This window comes from Aptenodytes patagonicus, chromosome 2 (genome assembly GCF_965638725.1).
Source record: "Aptenodytes patagonicus chromosome 2, bAptPat1.pri.cur, whole genome shotgun sequence".
Lineage (NCBI taxonomy): Eukaryota > Metazoa > Chordata > Aves > Sphenisciformes > Spheniscidae > Aptenodytes > Aptenodytes patagonicus.
In genome coordinates this window covers 101,380,245-101,401,191 of record NC_134950.1, presented here as the reverse complement: position 1 = coordinate 101,401,191, position 20,947 = coordinate 101,380,245, and the positions used below count along the sequence as shown (strand labels likewise).

The 20,947-nt window shown below is 43.4% G+C and overlaps 1 protein-coding gene across 1 annotated transcript in view; it reads left to right on the top strand.

Moving 5' to 3' along the window:
* The window catches only part of JARID2 (jumonji and AT-rich interaction domain containing 2), a 234,870-nt gene that overhangs the window by 108,209 nt on the left and 105,714 nt on the right, over nt 1-20,947 (top strand). The window lies entirely within an intron of this gene.

Here is a 20,947-nt window from a genome sequence, read left to right as displayed (position 1 = left end):
GAAGAGTCCCAACAGTTTTTTAACGTGACAATCTACTTGACAGGACAGTAAGCAAAGAACTTTTATCGTTTTGCCAACATAATAAAATCTGGTGCTTTCTACAGTAGTTGTTTTGCCTCTTTACATTTTGGGAGGTCAGCAACAATTACCTCCAGGTGGAAGCCATGAATAAGGGATAGGAGTTACCAGAATGTGGCTTGAATTCCAAATCTTCTTGAAACAGTTGTCGCTGCTCTTCTCCCCACTCCCCAAAATCAATTGAAGGTGGTCTTTTGTGCAGCACCAAGGTCTGTGTTTAGGGACTACTTGTCAAGTTTTATTTAGATGGAAACCTGTCCTAGAAGCTTTACCTCATCTCATTGTCCTGCAGGGATGAACTTCAAATGCCAGTTTACATTTGCCCGAAAATGACCTTCTCTAATTGGAATGGACAAGGCTGTCTTAGCTAAGTAGATAAACACAGTCCATTTGCAATTGTAGATTTAAATGCACTCTTTCATAGATTACCTTCACACAGTATGGCGGTGTCCTTGAATATTTAAAGTCTCATTAGCAAGAGACCAGAATTGAAGAGTAAAAGTTCTTTGTGAAAGAGAGGTTTTTGAGGCATGAGCTAATGTTGATCTCTCCTGGGCTGGAGGAATACTGTTTGGTACAAAGTCCCCTTTATGCCAGCATGGAAGGCGCTCCAATAAAAGTGGCATGCAAAGCCTTGAAGGTTGATTAACATCCAGAGCATAACACAGGGTTATATACAAATCCTCTGCTCATAAAGTAGAATAAATGGGCCGTTAGTTAAGGCATTGCTTAGTGCAGAAAACCACCTTTCTTTCTGTTATGGAGCTAGACGTCTGCCGTTAACAGCCTGGAAAGCAGATTTTTTTTTTTTTGTAGTTGACTGATTGGAAAAGGGAGTTTTGATACTGTCTGCGAACTTGAATATTAGGGTTTATGAGGAAGACGGTTTTGCAGTCCTTCAATTTCCCTGGTGTAGCTGGATGTCAAGATGGTGCTGGATTACCATCTGGCTGGATCAAAATTATAACTGCTAAGTAAATTTCTATTTAAAGCTTCTCAAATCATCTTGGACTCAGTGGGGATAGTCTCATGAAAACTAAATTTGCAGGAAAACTTAGAAAGGAACAGACTCTGCTGAGAACGGCAGACTGCTCTTCAGTTTGTGCCTTCCTACTTCCAGGAGAAATTCTGCCAGTACAAAGGACTCAGAAACTTTACCAACGTTTTAGGAAAACAGCTTTCAGCTCTTCTCCAGTGACTGCTTTCCCTTCTGACCTAGGTTGACCAGGTTCTTTTTCAGGCAACAGGAACCAGAAGTAGACTGAAGGAGATGGTGTTTTCCCTGTCGGCTCCATTTCCCTTTACTCAGGTTGAAAGCAATGGAAAAGTACTGGTTTGGTGTCCTCTTGTCATGAGAAGACTTCAGTTCCCTAAAGTGCTAAGCGTGATAGAAAGAACCTCACTGAGCTTTTGACTTGTTTTTGTTTTCTCTAAAGAGGAATCGTCTTCTGCAGCTTGAAGGAAGAAGTTAAGGACAGGCAAGCATTCCTCAGCCCCAAGGTTTGGGAGCGGGTGGTAGTGCCAAGTTCAGCAGAAGGATTTGAGGAATTCTTCCAGTATGAAGAGGGGGGAGGTGCCCTCTATAAGAGGCAGGTTTTGCCCCGATGTGGCCTGTTAGGAGCAGAAGAATATTTTGGAAGGCAACACCTACTTTCATAGGGAACTTCCTGCTCTAACCCAGGTGGGGACATGCCAAATGAAAAAATGACTTCAGAGGAATTAATCTGCTAACGTGTAAGAAACTTCTACTGATTATGTAAAAAAACATGCCCCTCTTTGCCCCAGAAGCTTATAGCTTGACTGAACGTAGGTACCGTTTTGAGGAAGAAACTGGGTATGGCCCTTCTGATTGAGACCTTAACACAGAGCTCGTGCCTTGGTCAATGAAAGCATTTCATTGCAGGAGCTCACACATCCATTGGAGAACTTAAAGAAATAAGCTGGCTTATTATTTAGTTGGAAACTACAGTGATAAACAAAGGGAAAGCTGCTGGAACCTCGTGGATTGCAGAGCTTCCCACGATGCATGTTTTTCCCCTCAAAATTCATTCAAGTATGATCTATGTTTAAGACTACGCAAGCTACAGTTTTACTTTACATACTAACCAGCGATGTGCAGCAGATGTTGCTGAAAACATTTTGTGGCATCTCTAGAAACAGAGCATCTCAAACCTGCATAGGTCCCTGAAACACTGACGTGTGGCTTCCTTCTGAACTGCAGAGAAACTGTTCCTGGTCCAAATCTAGCTGCGTCTGCTGCCAGTGCCTGTTGTGAGGGATATTCCTATTTATACTGCTTGTTCTCTGTGAAATGTAGGTTAGGAATTTTAGCTTATGACTGCTCATAGGACAAATAATTCTCAGATACTTCCATGTTAATATCAGTGAATTAGGAGTACTCCCTCTCTGTTTGCCTACACTCTTCATTGTCTGTCATCGTCCTTTTTCCTCTCTTCTAATCGGAAGGAGGAAAATGTGTTTCCCTGTTTCTCCGTGTACCTTTCCTCTCCAGCTACTCGTATTTTTCATTCTGTCTTTGTCCTCTTATTTTTCTGTGCTCCCTTTGAAGCGGGAGGGTCTGTTCCTGCGCACGCCGTGCCATGAGGACAACTCCAGGCTGCTTGCTTGCAGGCTCAGCGTTACAGCGTGGAGATCATAGATTTCTTTTTCATCTTCTTCCTCCCCCTCCTCCCACAAACTCCTGGGCCATCCAGCCTAATGTGAGAGCAGATTGGCCTTAGTATTTGGAGAAAAGATCTATAATAAGCACTGGGGACATGCTGGTAAAAAGCATCAGCGTGGTATACCAGCTCAGTTGGAGTACTGACTGTACATTAATTCTCCAACTTATAATTAGCTATATTAAATTCCAATTTTCTGAAAGGAACCATTATCAAATAACACTCTGTTTGAAATCTCAAAGAAACATAAGGAATGAAAGCTTAGTCCTCTTATGCTTTCATCTTTCAGAAGCAATCCCTATCTCAACATCTTGACCTACATTTTCTTTTTACCCTCTCCAAGAAACATTGTGTGGATTTACTGTCTCAGAAGGGAGGTAAGGATTTTTTTTATGCATGTGTGTTGACATATAAAGTTTGGGGAAAACAATGAGGCCTTCGTGTCCCCAGTGACTTTTTTTTTAACTTGAAAGTGTTTTCCATAATATCTCTGAGGCAGATTTTAAGTTCAGAAAGAAATTAAATGTAAAAAGTCCCCCCATTCCTTTACAGGTGGTCCAGTTTTATCTGTCTAGCTTCTGCCAAAGTTTTTCCTGATTTTACATACCAGTAGAGAAAAAAATTGGACTCTCCTTCCTTCTCATACCCTGCTCACCACTTGGTAAAAAGAAATTGTATGACTGCATCCCATTAAATGGGATGGGGGGGGCTTTTTTTTGGGGGTGGTGGTGTTTAAAATGATGGTTTTGTTCACATTCATTCTCGCCCTTACTGTGTAGCTGTTTGGTGTTACTAATAAACAGTTTTACACGGGAGTTAAACCTTGACCTGGGTGGCCCGAGCGTGCGAAGAACCAAAGGCTATCAGTGCTTCAAGCAGCTGGTTACGGGCTAATCGGGATCCCGGCTTTGACACTGACAGCGATGATTCCTGCTCCGTGTACCGCCCCTTTTCCAAAACGCAGCACGGCGTACCTGCAGTGCTACTTTCCCATTAGACTGGTCCGTCCTCCCCTGTTGGGAGGGTGGCTCCAATACCCACGGTGTGGTTGATGCCATCCTTTCTGCCTCATCCCACCACGTGGGGCTATGGTTATAAAGCAGGACATCTTCTCCCACTGCAGGATAAATGTTGCTATAGCCTCGTCCCATGTGGGGACAGGCAGAGTTCTTCTCCCATTTGTTCAGTATGGTTTTGTTTGGTGTTTTTTTGGGAGCTGGTGCGTGTGTGTGTGTTAGCAGTTTGAACATGCAAAGTGCTAAATGCATGCTAAGCATTAATACTATTTAATAGTCTTTGTAGCTTGAGTTGGGCTTGGTAGAGATGCCTTGAAACAGTGTAGGGAGGGAATGTTTTAAGTCCAGGAAGACTTTTGTTGTCTGAACTGCTTCAGTTTAATATGTCTCTTTAGCTTTTTATAGGGTACTGTGAATGTACGGAGGGATTCCAGTCATCATTTTTGTCTCTTTTTTTTTTTTTTTCCTTCAGTATTGTCACATCATCTTGAAATAGAGTTATGCAGTGTTTTTTTTGAATATCAGTAATGTACTTTTGGCTCTAAATCAGTTTTTTTTGATTGTAGTAATACAGTGGTGAACTTCAGCATACACACAGCCTCTTGGGTATATTTTGAAAGCTCAGTTACTGTTTACATCCTGCATTTCCATGCTGTTCCATTGCATGCACCTTCTACCCCCTCACCCCCATTTCTCTGATGCTGTACTTAAAACAAGAAATATGCTAAGGGGTATCAGCCTTCAGTTACATGAATGGATGGAAGGAAAATTCTGTGCAATGAATTCTTTTTCGGGGGGTGGGGGGGAGGAATCAGTATTCTTTAAAAATTGCAAGATAGTACTTTATCTCCTTTGCTTATTTGGAAAGATAAAATTGTTAAATACACATCACTGTATAGTCTTGATTGTATAAGTGTGTGATGATGGTCATTTCAAGGTTTCTGTTAAGTCAGGAAGCAGCTAATGTTGTTCCACTTCCCCTTCTGATGCCCTGAAATGTGAGCAAAAAAAGCTGTTTAATAGCAGCACAATATTTCATGGCGGTGGAATTTCTTTAACTCCTCCGGGGGGTGGTGTGGCAGGAAGTCTCCTTAACATTTCAGAAGCCCTTTCTCCAGCATCAGGTTTTCAAGTGGCTGGCCCCCTACCCTAGCTCTCATCTCTTCCCCCTGTGGTTCGCCTGTAGAGCTCACAAAAGGGAGGTGAAAGTAAGGTTAAGATGCTGGTCTCAAGACGTTTCATATATTGGTGCTTCGGAGAACTGCATTAATGCTGGCGAGAATCAGTTGTCCCCCCAATTAAAATGAGAATGGTCTCCACATACTCTCTGGCAGGTGGCTGAAGTTTACATTATCTGATGCCTTTAAGCTTGTGTCGCTCTTGCTTTGGCCTGTGCGTCGTTCCTGTGGCGAGATACTCGGAGCTCAGCTGACGGCTAAGTGTGGGCTCCTCCTGCTTTGTGCCCTCACCTGCTCTCCAGTCACTGCAGCACTGGAGCCGGTCTGGGAGGGCAGGGGTTTCTCCTAAGCATCTTCCAGCTACAGATTTATTTCCCGGCGTGTTTTTTTCCATTGCACGTGCCCAGCAGGTAGACGGCTGCTGTGCATCAGAGAGACGTCCGCCAACCCCTGCTGCTGCTGTCAGTGTCATGTAGGAGATGGGCTGGGATCCTTACCTTAGGCAAAGGCTTGGTGCTCGAATAGAGGTGAAATGTCATCGCTCCTGTGCATGCGTATGGCAGAACAATTTGTTCATTCATGTCGGGCTTTCATACTGCACTTGTGATTTCAGTTTGCGGCGGTTGGTCTAAACGTTTTACTGTCACTGTCATGAGCTTCCTCTCCCCTGACAATAACTCTGCAAACAGATTACAGGGGGCTGAGTCAAAACAGCAGAGCAGATCTTCATCCCGAGCATGAAGTGTACTCCTCCAACTTTTAATTTAAGAAAGTGAGGAAATGATACTAACTTGCCCGCCCCCACTAAAAAAAAAAAAAAAAAAGAGAGAGAGAGAGAAATCCCTTCCTCCTGGAAAGGGATGAATACAGTTCTGCAAGTACAGATTTCACAGAAAGATAGGTGGGGGTTTTTTTTGTTTGGTTTGGTTTTTTTAAACTACCTGTTTTTGAAAATATGTTTGAAATAAGTTTGCTTACTGTATGGAAAAAAAATCATTTTATGGCCACATTGCTGTTTCATATGTTAAAATCATGCCAAGTATTTTTTTTTTTAAAATATATTTATAATCAATTTAGCAAGCTAGATGTAAAACCAGTGACAAGGAGGAAGGCATCCCAAAAGTTAAAAAGCCGAGTTTTGGGGGCTTTCCAGGTGTTCGAGTTTTTGTGTTGTTTTATGGTGCCTTGTAGCTGCTTTCTCTGAAGGAGAGGAAATAAATGGTATACCGGGTAGATGGTGTCAAGTGGAAGGGTTCACTCCCAGGAAAAGCAGCTGCTGGTTTTGACCTGAAGAGAATCGCCTTTCCCTACTAGCAGTGAGGCACTGAGCATCATGGATGAAATTTAGGGTTACGGATAGAAGCCTGGGAAACCAATGGCTTAAAAAAGTGTTTGAGAATTGCTCAGGCAGCCTTCTTCCCTCCCCTCCTCCTGGGATGTCACAGGGCCTTATGCTCGCGTGGTTGTCAAGCCTACGTTAAGATACGTGAGCACTCAGGCTGGCAGGGAATTGGAAATTTGGCTGCAGGCGGTGCCGGCACATCCCCGGTGTTGCCAGAGGCAGCCTGCTTCCCTGCCGTGCATGCGGCATTGCCTGGGCTGCCTGCGCTCCAGCTGGGCTGCCCTGACTTCCTGGGGCAGGGGAGGGCTGTCTGGCATGTTGCTGAAGAGGCTAGGGTGTTAACTTAGAAGTGACTGTGGCCTGTTTTGTTTTTTTTTTTTTAAAGTCGGTGGATATTTAATTGCTCTAAACTCAGAGATCATAATTCAAGCACTTAGTAGAAGGAGGTGGCATGCCAGGGGAAAAAAAAAAAAAAAAAATCCTTGTCAGCGAAAGGTTGACAGCTTGACTCCTGGAGCTGGCTGATGGATGATCTCAGAGTTAGGGAGGGCATGTTCACTAAAAAGTTACTGAAAATGTGGAGTGAAAGTAATTAAAATGGTTTAATTCAAATATCTGTCATATGTGACTTGAGTTGTTGTAGAACATCTAGCATTTAGCTCAATTATTTTTTCCCAGGACAGGAGGAGGACTTTTTCCCTCCTTTTCTTTGACTGAAAGCTCAGAGCATCTCCAGTGAAGAAAGGGCTGAATCCGTACCCATGTCTGCTGGCTGTGTGGGAGGGTCACTGCTGCTGCATCACCAGGCTGTGTGTTCTTGCAGCAAACAAGATCTTCATAGCTCATGTCACATCGGGGGAAAAAATACTTCTTCTATCTGTCTGGAGGGCTGCCCATGCTCCTGGAAAAGGTCGTGAAAGGCAAATCCTCAATGACATGCATTAAAATATCAAATGGGACTATGCAATTAGAAGTATGTCATTCAGCATTTGCCTTTCACGGCTTTTGTCACACAGGGGCAGAATTAGAGACAATTAAGCAGAGGATGACCTCCCCAAAAGGGCTTTCTGGCACTTCTCTTGTCCTTTCCCCATCCTTTTTCCTATGGCACGCTGCTGTGCTAGAATCCTCCTCCTGTTCCAGAGTCTGATGTTTTGCTCACTGTTGAGGTGTATGTAGAAGTCAAGTCCTACATTTATTCCTCCGGTCATTTAATTTAATTTGGTTTACGTGAGAAAAAAGTTAACTCAGGCTGCCTGTTCTTGCTCCTCCGAAGGGCTGGGCTCCCACAGACGGGCGCAGCAGAGGGCTGGCCCAATCCCTGCTGGTGATCGCCTTCGCGGGCCTAGGATGCTGGCCGACCTTTCCCGGTTCCAGAAATGGGCCTTTCGTCACCTCCATCTGCCGAGATCGTAAGCCTGTCCTGTTTGTGTGACCCCTCACCACAGATCAGTAGGAACTGTGCTTCGTTAGAGGAAAAGCGTGTAGCAAATGTTCATCAAGATGCTGTTTTGCTGTTGTATCCGGTTTCATGCAGATACGCCGTTTTGGAATTACACAGCCTGTAAGGGTTTCCTAGAACTTGTAACAAATATAGCCAAGCCTTGCTAAGCCTCTGGGTTTTAGCTGCACATCTCTCCCTTTTCAGGCTCCCAAGTATTCGTTGCTAGCAGCGAGACATTGCATGCCTTTTTTTCCCTTGTTGTTTTATTTGCACATTCATATGTTGTATTTTCTTCCAATTAGCAGGCTCTTCCTTGCTTCACTGTGTTTGCCTTTACTTTCTTTCTTCCTCCTTCGTTTATACTCTGTGGAGACACAATTGCTAATTTTTACTTTCTAGTGTAGAATAGCTGTTGTCTGGAGACATGCTCTTGGCATAGCTTTCCTTCTCATGTTACTTAAAATACCAGAATGTCTTTTTTAATTTTTTTTTTTAAATTTTACTAATCTGTCTAGTCCCTTCGTGCCAAGGTATGGGTATTTTTGAAGTGTGGATTTATTGTTCCTTTGTCCATCCATTCCTAGTGGAAGCTTAACTCTGAAATGGGGTAAGGTATGTTACTAAGTCTAAAAGCAAATCTCAGTGATGCCGAGGTGGGGGGAAATAACTGACTAAAAAATGGACTGCTATAGTGGTGTATTACAGTTAAGATGGCTCTGTAAAAGTAATTCAGAAGAGGGAGGAATTGCCCTCACTTGGTGCTCACATATTGGTGACAAAGACCTAAAATACTGACTAGCTTGCTTTACTTAATTCCTATTTACCAGAATAATCCATGCTCTCTCCCTCACATGAGGGGATATTGATGAAGAACAGGCAAAAATATTTTGGAAACTGAGTCAGTAACTTTTCTCCAAATAACTGTCAAATAGATTTAAACCAAATAAAAGTGGAAGAAACAAAACATTTTAAAATGAAATGCTTTCTTTCACAGGCATGTTGAGGGCTTCCTTGACTCTCTCCTCTCGTGGGATGTTACCCTACTGGTTCTCCATTCAGCCATAAAATTCCCTGGAAAAGGCAGGATAAACAAGATGTGATTGTTTTGGCATAAAAACCAAAGAATAATTTATTCATATGTCACTGATAATTTTGTTAATACCTGAGAACTTAGACTTCTCTCTCTCTCTCAGTGGTTATGCCCATTTTTCTATCACTGATATCCTTGAACTAAGTAGAGATAAATTACACTTGTGGACCTGCTTGTGCCTGTAATTTCAAATAAAATGCACGCTTAACTCTTTCCGGATTGCATAAGTTATTACCAAACGAGAGAAGATGTCCTGTAGGACAGATGCCCCTGGCATAGCTGCAAATCAAACGGCACTTGTTCTCCTCAGGGAGAAATAAAGCCACTCTGTCCAGCGCCAAAATCGACATGAGACACACACCACTGAGGGATTTTAATAATAACCCCACATCTCACGTTGTGCTGACTGTCTGTACCCCTCCCTTGCACTTCACTATGATGGTTGGTCTCACTACCTTTATTTTACAGGTGGGTGAGCTTGGGGAAGGGAGCTGACCTCTCCAGGGGCACCTGCTGGGTGGTGGCTGCATCTGGACAGAGTCCAGGTCCCTGCGTCCTAACCGAGCTCTCTTCCTGGTGGTAGTGTTCCTTTGCTTCTACAAAGGGCTTTAATGCCTTCTCTGCCCACATCTCTCTGAACAGCAAAGGTCTATAGCTAGGATCTTGCATTTGGTGTCCTCTTGTTCCTCCAAAGCTTTCTGACTGCAGTCAAGGGGGGCTGGGGGACAGAGATGGATGCAAGCTGCGGACATAAAATACTGTGATTCCGTGGCAACACACAGGAAGAGTACATGGTCCTTGTTTCCCCAGTGCTAACAGGGAGCGCTTATGGTACTATAAAATTAACTGTGCTTCTGTTTGTCAAAACTTAATGACTTTTACACGGCCTGGTACCTACTTACTAGAAGAGCTGCTGCTCTCCCTTATGCAGCTCCAGGGGCAATTGGTGGGAGCTCGATAGCACAATGGTACCAAAATAACAGATAGGGAGCAGCTGGTGGGGTGGTGGCCATCAGCTCTCTTTCCCCCTCTCTGTTCTGCTTCATTCAGGACAGCCTTAGCTTTTGGGTCTTGGGGCAACCGTTCCTTGGGTTTCCTTTTTCCCCCCTCTTAAAATTTAAAAAATTTGGGAAAATTCAAGGTAGCTATTTGTGGTTTTAAGCTCTGACTTAGTCAGCTCTCTGCATTTGTAGGAAGGGGATTTAGGAGAGATGTATTTGTTCCCCCAGCTTTTTTGGAGTCAGCATTACTGCTGCTATCTCCTTCACCTGTGTATGAACACCTACCCTGCTGCTCAGCCTGTCTGGTACTCCTGTTCCCTCCCTCATCCAGGCCACACCACTGTGGAGCCCAGGCTGATGACCTCCCTTCTGCCTTATGAAGAATAAGGTGCCAGAAGGGGTTGTGTGTCTTGCCTGGGGGAAACGGGGTCACAGTTTTCATTGTGTCCTTAAAAGTGGAGAAATGTCTTTTAATCAGAGTGGTGTGTCCCTCTCAATAATTTTTTTTTCTTTGTATAAACCTAAAATAACAGAAGTATAGACTTCAGGTGAGGTTTTTCTTGGTGTATGATATGTTGCAGGCATTGGTTGATTTTTTTTTTTTTTTTTTAAATGTCTTCGAGATGCATATTTCACAGATGCATATAAAACTGAGGCTTGAAGTATGTCCTATGACCTGGGGTAGTTTCCTGGCAGAATTAAATTAGGTTCATTTTTGACTGTTAAACTGGTAGAAACAAGAATATAATACCACCACCCCTGACAACCAACCCCCTCCAAACGAAAACAAAACAAAACATCCTTAAGTGTTGTCTTGTAACACCAGAACAATATAATTTCAATTAATGCTGCTAACAGGTACTTGATAATGGGCTCATATGCAGGAAACAAGTCACATGAATGTCTTTGGTTGCTTAATAGTGATTTTTGGATGGAGATGTAATGGGAGTAAGGAGCTTCTTTCAGCCTGTATTATTTAATCAGTTCTCTTTGGTGATCTTGTCTTTTGACAGGCTGACAAACACATCTTGTGCTGTTATGTCATTCATGCTTGGCTTCCATAGTAATGATGTATATCTACATATAAAAGCACTCTTCTAGTCATTTATGAAGACTGCACAGGCTATTTGCTAACAGTTTTTGGCATAACAGTACTGCTTTATGCATATGCTGTTATGTACCACAATCAACCTAATGTCCAGTGGCTTGTCATCTGAAAAGCCCATGTACTGTTAATTACCATCATGGTGGCAACACAGAGCATCATGTGGTATAAACAACGACTGTCATGCTGTGGTTTTTTTATTTAGAGACGGAAAACTGTTGTGGTTTTGCATTACCAAATGAGATCAAAATAACATTTTCTTTATGACAGCTATCCTTAAAAACACGGACAGGGAATAGGTATGTCTTATCCCAGAGAAAAATGTTTTGGCTTGTTTTGTTTTTAAATTATGTTACTACCATGAAAACCCAGTTCTTTAGTCTCTAAGACAACCATGGCATGAAAATAGGCCTTATTCCTGAGGCGTGTTGTCTATTTAATATGTAATGTGATACCTTGTCATGCTGTGACAATGTGACAGATGGCATTTGCACTATAAAACTAAATTATCTTTTGTGCATAGCTATACAACAGCTAAATACAGTAACTCTGTACAGTATGCTGATTAATGCAGGCTGTGGCAGATGTTTTGAAGATACCACTATGTTTTAACCTGGCATCAAATGATTAATGGCTTTATTTAACATGCCTACCAAGATTTTGGTAGTGTTTCTGCATGTACTCTGGCAAGTAAGGGCATTTTTGGTAGAAGATAAATTTAGGGTTACAGACAATGGGATATGAATTTGTATTGTACTGCAGCTGTTTGTCTATTACTTCTGGAAAATTGATGGGGACTATTCATTATATATAAGTTTACTTGCAAAGTATTGTTAAAATTATAGCTCATAATACACTGTTAAGTCCCGTAGTTATTAGGTTGAAGGAAAACAAGAGGTGTAGGTGAGCCATCAGTTTATGATATGTGTATTTTCATACAGAATATTACCTGCTTGAAACTAAGGGCCAGAGTAAATATTTAAAGAGCTGAAGGTAGTAACTTTTTCCTTCTATATTTTATGCATAGAACTCGTGTTGGTGGTCTTCCACAGTGCAGTTATACCAAAGAGTTTGTCCGTGTTCAGGTGGCACAGACTTCTCAGACCATGGTGTGGGATTGTTAACCCCTTGCTTTCTTACATTGCAATTACATTTGTGGCAGCTTTCCTAAAAGAGAGTGCAAAAAGAATCATAGAATCATTTAGGTTGGAAAAGACCTTTAAGATCATTGAGTCCAACTGTTAACCTAACACCGCCAAGTCCACCACTAAACCATGTCCCTAAGCACCATGTCAACACCTCTTTTAAATACCTCCAGGTGACTCAACCGCTTCCCTGGGCAGCCTGTTCCAATGCTTGATAACACTTTCGGTGAAGAAATTTTTCCTCATATCCAATCTAAACCTCCCCTGCCGCAACTTGAGGCCATTTCCTCTTGTCTTATCGCTTGTTACTTGGGAAAAGAGACCGACACCCACCTTGCTGCAACCTCCTTTCAGGTAGTTGTAGAGTGTGATAAGGTCTCCCCTGAGCCTCCTGTTCTCCAGGCTAAACAGTCCCAGTTCCCTCAGCCGCTCCTCATAAGACTTGTTCTCCAGACCCTTCACCAGCTTTGTTGCCCTTCTTTGGACACGCTCCAGCACCTCAGTGTCTTGTAGTGAGGGGCCCAAAACTGAACACAGTGTTGGAGGTGCGGCCTCACCAGTGCCGAGTACAGGGGCACGATCACTTCCCTACTCCTGCTGGCCACACTGTTTCTGATACAGGCCAGGATGCCATTGGCCTTCTTGGCCGCCTGGGCACACTGCCGGCTCACGTTCAGCCGGCTGTCAACCAGCACCCCCAGGTCCTTTTCCGACAGGCAGCTTTCCAGCCACTCTTCCCCAAGCCTGTAGCGCTGCATGGGGTGGTTGTGGCCGAAGTGCAGGACCCGGCACTTGGCCTTGTTGAATCTCATACAGTTGGCCTGGGCCCATCGATCCAGCCTGTCCAGGTCCCTCTGCAGAGCCTTCCTACCCTCGAGCAGATCAACACTCCTGCCCAACTTGGTGTCGTCTGCAAACTTACTGAGGGTGCACTCGATCCCCTTGTCCAGATCATTGATAAAGATATTAAACAGAACTGGCCCCAATACTAGCCCTGGGGAACACCGCTCGTGACCGGCTGCCAACTGGATTTAACTCCATTCACCACCACTCTTTGGGCTTGGCCATCCAGCCAGTTTTTAATGCAGCAAAGACTACGCCTGTCCAAGCCATGAGCAGCCAGTTTCTCCAGGAGAATGCTGTGGGAAACAGTGTCAAAGGCTTTACTAAAGTCTAGGTAGACAACATCCACAGCCATTCCATCATCCGCTAAGCGGGTCACCTTGTCATAGGAGATCAGTTTAGTCAAGCAGGAGCTGCCTTTCATAAACTCATGCTGACTGGGCCTGATCACCTTGTTGTCCTGTATGTGCCACATGATGGCGCTCAAGATGATCTGCTCCATAACGTTCCCCAGCACTGAGGTCAGACTGACAGGCCTGTAGTTCCCCAGATCCTCCTTCCATCCCTTCTTGTAGATTGGCGTCACATTTGCTAACCTCCAGTCAACTGGGACCTGCCCGCTTAGCCAGGACTGCTGATAAAGGATTGAAAGTAGCTTGATGAGCATTTCCGCCAGCTCCCTCAGTACCCTTGGGTGGATCCCATCCAGCCCCATAGACTTGTGTGTGTCTAAGTGGTGTAGCAGGTCGCTAACCATTTCCCCTTGGATTATTCTGCTCCCCGTCCCTGTCTTCCAGCTCAGGGGGCTGGGTACCCGGAGAACAACTGGTCTTACTATTCAAAACTGAGGCAAAGAAGGCATTAAGTACCTCAGCCTTTTCCTCATCCTTCATCACTGTGTTTTCCCCCGCATCCAATAAAGGTTGGAGATTCTCCTTAGCCCTCCTTTTGTTGCTAATGTATTTATAGAAACATTTTTTATTGTCTTTTATGGCAGTAGCCAGATTAAGTTTTAGTTGGGCTTTGGCCCCTCTAATTTTTTCCCTGTATAACCTCACAACATCCTTGTAGTCCTCCTGAATTGCCTGCCCCTTCTTCCAAAGGTCATAAATTTTCCTTGTTTTCCTGAGTTCCAGCCAAAGCTCTCTGTTCAGCCAGGCTGGTCATCTTCCCTGCCAGCTTGTCTTTCAGCACATGGGGACGGCCTGCTCCTGCGCCTTTAAGATTTCCTTCTTGAAGAATGTCCAGCCTTCCTGGACTCCTTTGCCCTTCAGGACTGCCTCCCAAGGGACTCTGTCAATGAGGCTCCTAAACAGACCAAAGTCTTCCCTCCAGAAGTCCAAGATAGCAGTTCTGCTGACCCCCCTCCTTACTTCTCCAAGACTTGAAAACTCTATTGTTTTGTGATTGCTATGCCCAAAACAGCCTCCAACTGTCACATCACCCACAACTCCTTCTCTGTTCACAAACAACAGGTCCAGCGGGGCGCCTTCCCTAATTAGCTCACTCACCTGCTGTGTCAGGAAGTTGTCTTCCACACACTCCAGGAACCTCCTAGACTGTTTCCTCTCTGCTGTATTGTATTTCCAGCAGACATCTGGTAAGTTCAAGTCGCCCACAAGAACAAGGGCTAGCGATCATGAGACTTCTCCCAGCTGCTTATAGAATATTTCATCTGCCTGTTCATCCTGGTTGGGTGGTCTATAACAGACTCCCACCATGATACCTGCCTTGTTGGCCTTGCCCCTGATTCTTACCCATAAACACTCAACCCTATTGTCACCGTCATTAAGCTCTAGACAATCAAAACACTCCCTGACATACAGGGCTATCCCACTGCCTTTCCTTCCTTGCCTATCCGTTTGAAGAGTTTATAGCCGTCCATTGCAGTGCTTCAGTTGTGCAAGTCATCCCACTGCGTTTCCGTGATGGCAACTATATCATAGTTTTCCTGCTGTGCAGTGGCTTCCAGCTCCTCCTGTTTGTTGCCCATGCTGCGTGCATTGGTGTAGATGCACTTCAGTTGGGCTATTGATCCCGCTACCTTTTTGCGGGGAGAAGCCCTCATTTCTACATGAGCATTCTAAGGCACTTCCGTGGTTTCTAACACATCCATTACCCTTGCGTCTTTGCTGCCACATGGATCTCCATCCCCTACCTCCGCTGAGACCGCAGACCAAAGGACCTCGCTAGCACACCATCCCTCAAACATTGGCGTACTGCCCCTAGGCTTATCTCTAGTGACACTGGTTTTATCCCTTTCCCCCTTCACATCTAGTTTAAAACTCTTTCAATGAGCCCTGCTAACTCCTGTGCAAAGAAGAAAATAACTAATTTTTTTTTTTTAAACAAAGCTTTCCTGTGCAACTCCCAAGACTGCACAGCTGAAGTTTGGATGGGTATGTTACTCCATAAGTGAACAAAACTTTAGCTCCGTGCCTACATAACTACAATCCGTGCTATTGCATGCTCTCATAAATAACACTGTCGTCCCAGTGCGGTGAGAATGCTGCTTCGAGTAAATCCACTTTAACTTCTTGTAACTTGTCTGTGTTTGTTTTGCCAATTGCCCTGGAAACTGGGCCTTTGTACCAGCCCAAAGCAGTTCAGCTTGCAGGGATCAGGGAGGAATGAAAGGAGGAGGGTGCCGGGGGGAGGCAAACCCTGTATCTCTTGGCAGTGGGAAGTGGGTGTCCATGTGTGGTCAAGAAGCACCCAGGAGCAGAGTTACGTATTTCACATATAGCTGAGATCTGCCGTATGGCTCGCCTGCCCTGAACTGTGCGGACCAGCTCATGTTAGGTGTTCATCCCATATAGAAAGCTGTGAATATGGTCATGTTGAAATCCCCCTTATTTAGGTCAGTTAATGCTTTTGATATCTTTGGCTTGTGTTTGTGTGGTGTTGACTGCTGATTTTTCTAATGTGATGGCTTTGTGGGTTGCCACTGACTGGAAATACAATTGAATGTGTTTCTTTTCCTAAGCTGCCTTAGGACTGGGAAACGGCGAACTAAAATAGGTGTTGCTATCTTGTTGTAAGAACACGGAAATGTTCATGCTCAGATGCCTTGTTGGCATTAGAGTAAGTGATGTAGAAATAGTGTTTTGGAAACATTGTGAAAGTCCCTTCACCCAACCACTGTGTTCAACTAACCACGTGATACTGAGGTTTGTTCAGATGCTCCCCTTTGGTTTCCTGATTATTCAGTAACTTTAATAATGAAGAACATACCAGTAATTGTAATCTCATCTGTTCTTAAAACCAACTAACTAACCCCAAACCCTCCTTTGCATTTTTTCCGTCTTCCCTTATGTTGCTGCTTTCTGCTTCTCTTTTCCTCCTCTGTTTTCATACTATGTATTTATACTTACACAGTGTTTTTTTGTATGGTGCATTCCAAGGTACTGTGATTTTGCATGATGTGTTCAGGTGCTCCCAAGACTTGCCCTGCACATGCCTGTCAGCCATCTCTCCAGATGACCAGAGATGGGTTAGATCGTGGCTTGAGAATAGAGTTGTAGATTGCTGCTAAAAGTGTGTGTGTGTAGCGCCAAAAATGGTAAGGTTAGCGAATCTGTACCAATATAAATTAAGCCCTGCCTGCACTGGAATAGTAAGTCTTACTTGCTAGACTATTATGAAAAGCGATTCGCTTGAGTCAGTGCAAGCTCCCTGAAGTAAGCTCATTTAAGCAGATTTAACTGTTCTTTACACACACTGTTTTTGGTGAAAGGGACATGGCCATTGCTGGAGAAGGCTCAGCAAGATCTCCACTCAGTTAACAACCACAATCAAGGAGCAAAAGGGATAGTGAGATGCAGTGGGAACAAGAGGGAGCACGCTCTGCAAGGGTTGTAAAGCCATGATATCCGGATTCTGTCTGGATCACCCTAGAGGGTACAGTTCAGCTCATTGTAGAGCCCTTCCTGCGTGTGAAAAAACAAACAAAGTTGTAGCCACAGACGGATTTGAAAACATTCAGAGTGTGGAAGGCAAATAAAAAGGAGGTGATAGAAGTCTCTTTAATAATGACTGGGGTGCAGAGGGCAGAAAGGGCTTTTCTGCTTTCCCCAACTTGTAACAGAGTGGACGTAATATTCACATTTGCTGCTTTTTCTCAATGCAGTTAGAAGCTGATAAGTGGATTTTTTTTTTTGTCTTTTTAAGTAGCATGTAAATAAAATTGCAGTTTGCTATTGCAGCTTATGCAGAAGTTTAAAAAAGAATTCAGCAAAACTGTGAAGTTGACATTTATGTGGCTAAGATACATTTTTAGAAAGGATGTTAAGATCTCCATGTTTCAGTTTTAAGTTACCCTTCTTAATTACTAGGAATTAGTACTTGGCCTTTCTGTTAAAGTATCTAGTCTTGATCAGTTAGAGCCAGGACAGTGTATTTAAGGGACCACAGATGTCATTTGATATGTGAGTTACTGTATTTCTGACTTAATTAAATAATTCGTTATTAGTGACTTAGTTAAAGCAGTGTTTATTCAGTGACTTTGAGCCATTCAGTGTTTCAGTTCCTTTTAAACTTTGGCAGCAAATATGCACTGCTTCACTCTACATATAAATTATTATTTTATGTAAGTCATTTTAATATATGAAATCCTACACTGACTTATAATCCAAGTTGCTGTACTTTCAAATTTAATTTTAATGAGGTTTAGTTTTTTTAAAATATTAAAAAATCTAATTTGACTTTTAAAACAAACACTTCATATTACAGGAATAAAGTCTATTTTTATCAACCCAGATTTATTCTGCCTAGTTATTCAGGCCTTGTGGTTGGTCACTAGTCCAGCTGCCAGGGGAGAAGGCAGTGAGAGCTGAGCCTGAGATGAGCCCAGTGGGCAAGGGACAGGCAGACGCTGCTAGCTCTCCAGTAGCTGAGAATGTAAGCGGTCACAGGCTTTGCCATGAGCCAGGGCTCGCTGGCATCATGGTTTAGAGGTTGAAGGGCACAGCCATGGAAAAGCAGTAAAGGACCTATTTGTCCCTTTGATTTTATTTGGCTCTTGATGGCTTGCTGGTTCCTTGACCGTTGCTGGGTGGTCTGAAGTAACCAAGACTGAAGAGTGGTTCAGCTCTTCAGACTATGCAAAAGACCATTTTCTCGCACGGTTGCTTTTCCCTCTTTACATACGTACACAATTGCAGTACTTTGCTTTTAAGAAACACGAATGCTTGCTGCTTCCTGCAACTTGGTTAACTTCGGAGAGTCAACCCACGTGAATGAATGTGCGCCGGACTCTGTTCCTGCAGTGCACCGGCAGTCCTGTATGTCCCGTCAGTTGCACCAGTGCCAACTCATTAATGGTGATGGGGGTGCCCAAGTGTCACTTGGCACGACTGTGGGGTCCCCACCCCATCCTGGGGCCTCCAGACCCTTTATAGCTGCCAATTGATGCACAGCAGAAAAGAATGTGGTTTATCGCAGTTATAGATAGCAGGAGTGGTGTTTGAAGGAAGAGGTATCTGGGGGCAAACTGAATGCATTTGATATAAAAATGATTGAGTGGCAATAAACTTTATAACAGCCTACTTCAGCATGTGCTTTCTCTCCAGTGCTTAGAAGGAGGCTGTGGACTGTGGCTGTCTGTACCTTTCATCACTTCGGAGCGGATTTTGCAATTATGCTGGCCCTGAAAACCTGTAGAACGTGACACCCATTCCCATTATTTATCAGTATCTCTCATTTGTAGTTTTATGGCTCTGTTTTAGGGCACTTGTTTTAATTGGTTTCAGCTGACGATAGCTAACTTCAGTTATCTGCAGTATTATTGTGTTTTGGGATGGTGCTGGTTATGATGAATAATAGTAGACAAACCTATATTTTTCCTTAAGGGACACAAATCATGCTTGTCTTCCACATCCACTGATGGTTTGGCAGGGTGAAAGGATGAATAAAAAATTGCCTTCCAAGTGCGTGCAAGTTGACAGCCCAAAAGGTGATTTTCTTGACTCATATGCTTCAGGTTACTGGGTTTTACGTATGGCAAGTCTCCAGAACAAATATTGCTTTTGGAAAACCTAATCAAATTCTGCCGTAAGAGTTAAGTTACTGAGTATCAGGCCTCAAATGATAGGCTTGATTTAGACTTCTCTGGAGTTTAAAAATTGTAAATTTTATCAGCAGTGGTTTCAAGGAAAATGCAAAGCAAAAGTTGAAACTTTTTTTAAGAATAAACTTGGGCACTAGGGCTTCTAGTGAGGGTGAATTCAGCATAGAAATAGAATGTATTTAATTTTTTTAAAAGGTCGCCTTCATTTTCTCGGGAATGCTTTGAAGGGATGCTGTCACCCCCCGTCATATCATTGTGTTACATTACAAACCTTGTTGTAGTATCATGTGCTGATACTGAAATTTGTATTATTTGTTGAGTCACAGTTTGAGATCTCTGTAATGGAAAGGAAGCGTCAAAAGGAGTTTAACAAAAGGGGAGTGAAAATGTAAATTGGGTCATTTAACTTCTCCCTGCCAGTCTTAGGCTGGCTAGAAGAGACATTTTAATGCAAAAATTGGTGCTTAGTTTCAACTTTTGCTTTGTGTGCTCCATATTAGGAATAAAAAAATTGAGCTATCAGTTCACTGCATCTTCCCCACAAAAAAAATCCAGGCTTCTGCTTTGTAGGTAGTATTTTAAAAACAGCATACAAAAACTGCAGCATGTGGCCGCCATGTAGCCACTTCTGACTCTAAGTCAAGAGAAATTTGGTGTAGTTCAGAATGAGTAAGAGCAAACTTTGATTGGAAAAAGAAGAGAGCGATATGATGTAGTGATATGATGCAGACTTTGGATTAGGCCGTTTAAAAACGGGCAATCAGAGCGATTAGATTGGAATCGGAAGTGCTGAAAGGTTCGAGAGGCCACTAGCAGACGATGTATTGCGCTCAGTGGTGGTGCCCAAGCGAGCAGTGAATAAATGGCCTTGCGGGGAGGGAGTGTTTGGCCGTGGCTGTGGCCGAGGTGCCAGTACTTAGAGCAGACAGCTTGCTCTGGTTATGCTTTGGTGTCTCTTTGAAGCTGAGCTTGGTTGAATGCTCGGTTATGTGATGAGTAAGTGCATTGATGGTGCTAAACGGTGATTTTCCTGAAAACAGAGGTCTGAAATGGTGTAGCACTGATGTAGCACAGGTGGAAAGTTTTGAACTGCTGTTATTAGTAAGCATTTTTGGTTTAGTACTCCTAAGCCTCGCTGCCTGGCTTATCTTGGAAGGGGTCAGCCCCATCCCTGTTTTCTTTCTAAGGTACAATTATAGAAAGGGGTACTGAGATGACCAAGGGAGGGGAGTCCTCCTACCAGTGTTTCGCTGAGGAAATATAGCTGTGAAACAAAGCTTTGTTATGCCATTTGCAAAAGTATTTTGGTGGAGAGATGGGAAGGCATTCTCCTGGATAAAATTGCAGCTTCTCTGGTAATAAGCTCTTAAAACACCAAGCAGATACTGAGCTGATAAAATTCTTAGTAGTTTTCCTCCCTCTCATCCCAAAGCCTACTGAAGAGTATGTTACTATTTTAATTCTTCCTTAAGTCTGAGCAGCTTCACTGTCTGTCTGCTGTTGTTTGTAAGAGTCAAATTATATTAGTCATTTGAGTAGAATATGCAAAATTTGTTAAACATTATGCCCAATGCTTTCTTCCATCTATGTGACTCTGCTTACTGTAGTATTCCTCCAGGAGCGAAAAGGCACAAAAGGGAAGGCAGCTGTGGCAAACATTTTCCCTGCATTGTGTACCTTTACTGGCAGTCTGGAGTTTCTGTAGTTGAGTGACATTTGGCTAGAAGAATCAGAGTTGAGAAACAGGCGTTTGATGTTCCTCTTTGGGATTTAGGATTTTTTTTAAAAAGGATCATAAATTGCAATAGTTGGAAGCAGCAGAATGAAGAGCAAGATGATGACAAATTGACCAAACAGCAGCTTAATTTTATATTGATCTACAGAGAAATACAAAAGGCTCTCATCTATGCCAGTCAACAGGAGTTCTGTAAAACAGGGATGAGTTTATGACTCTAAG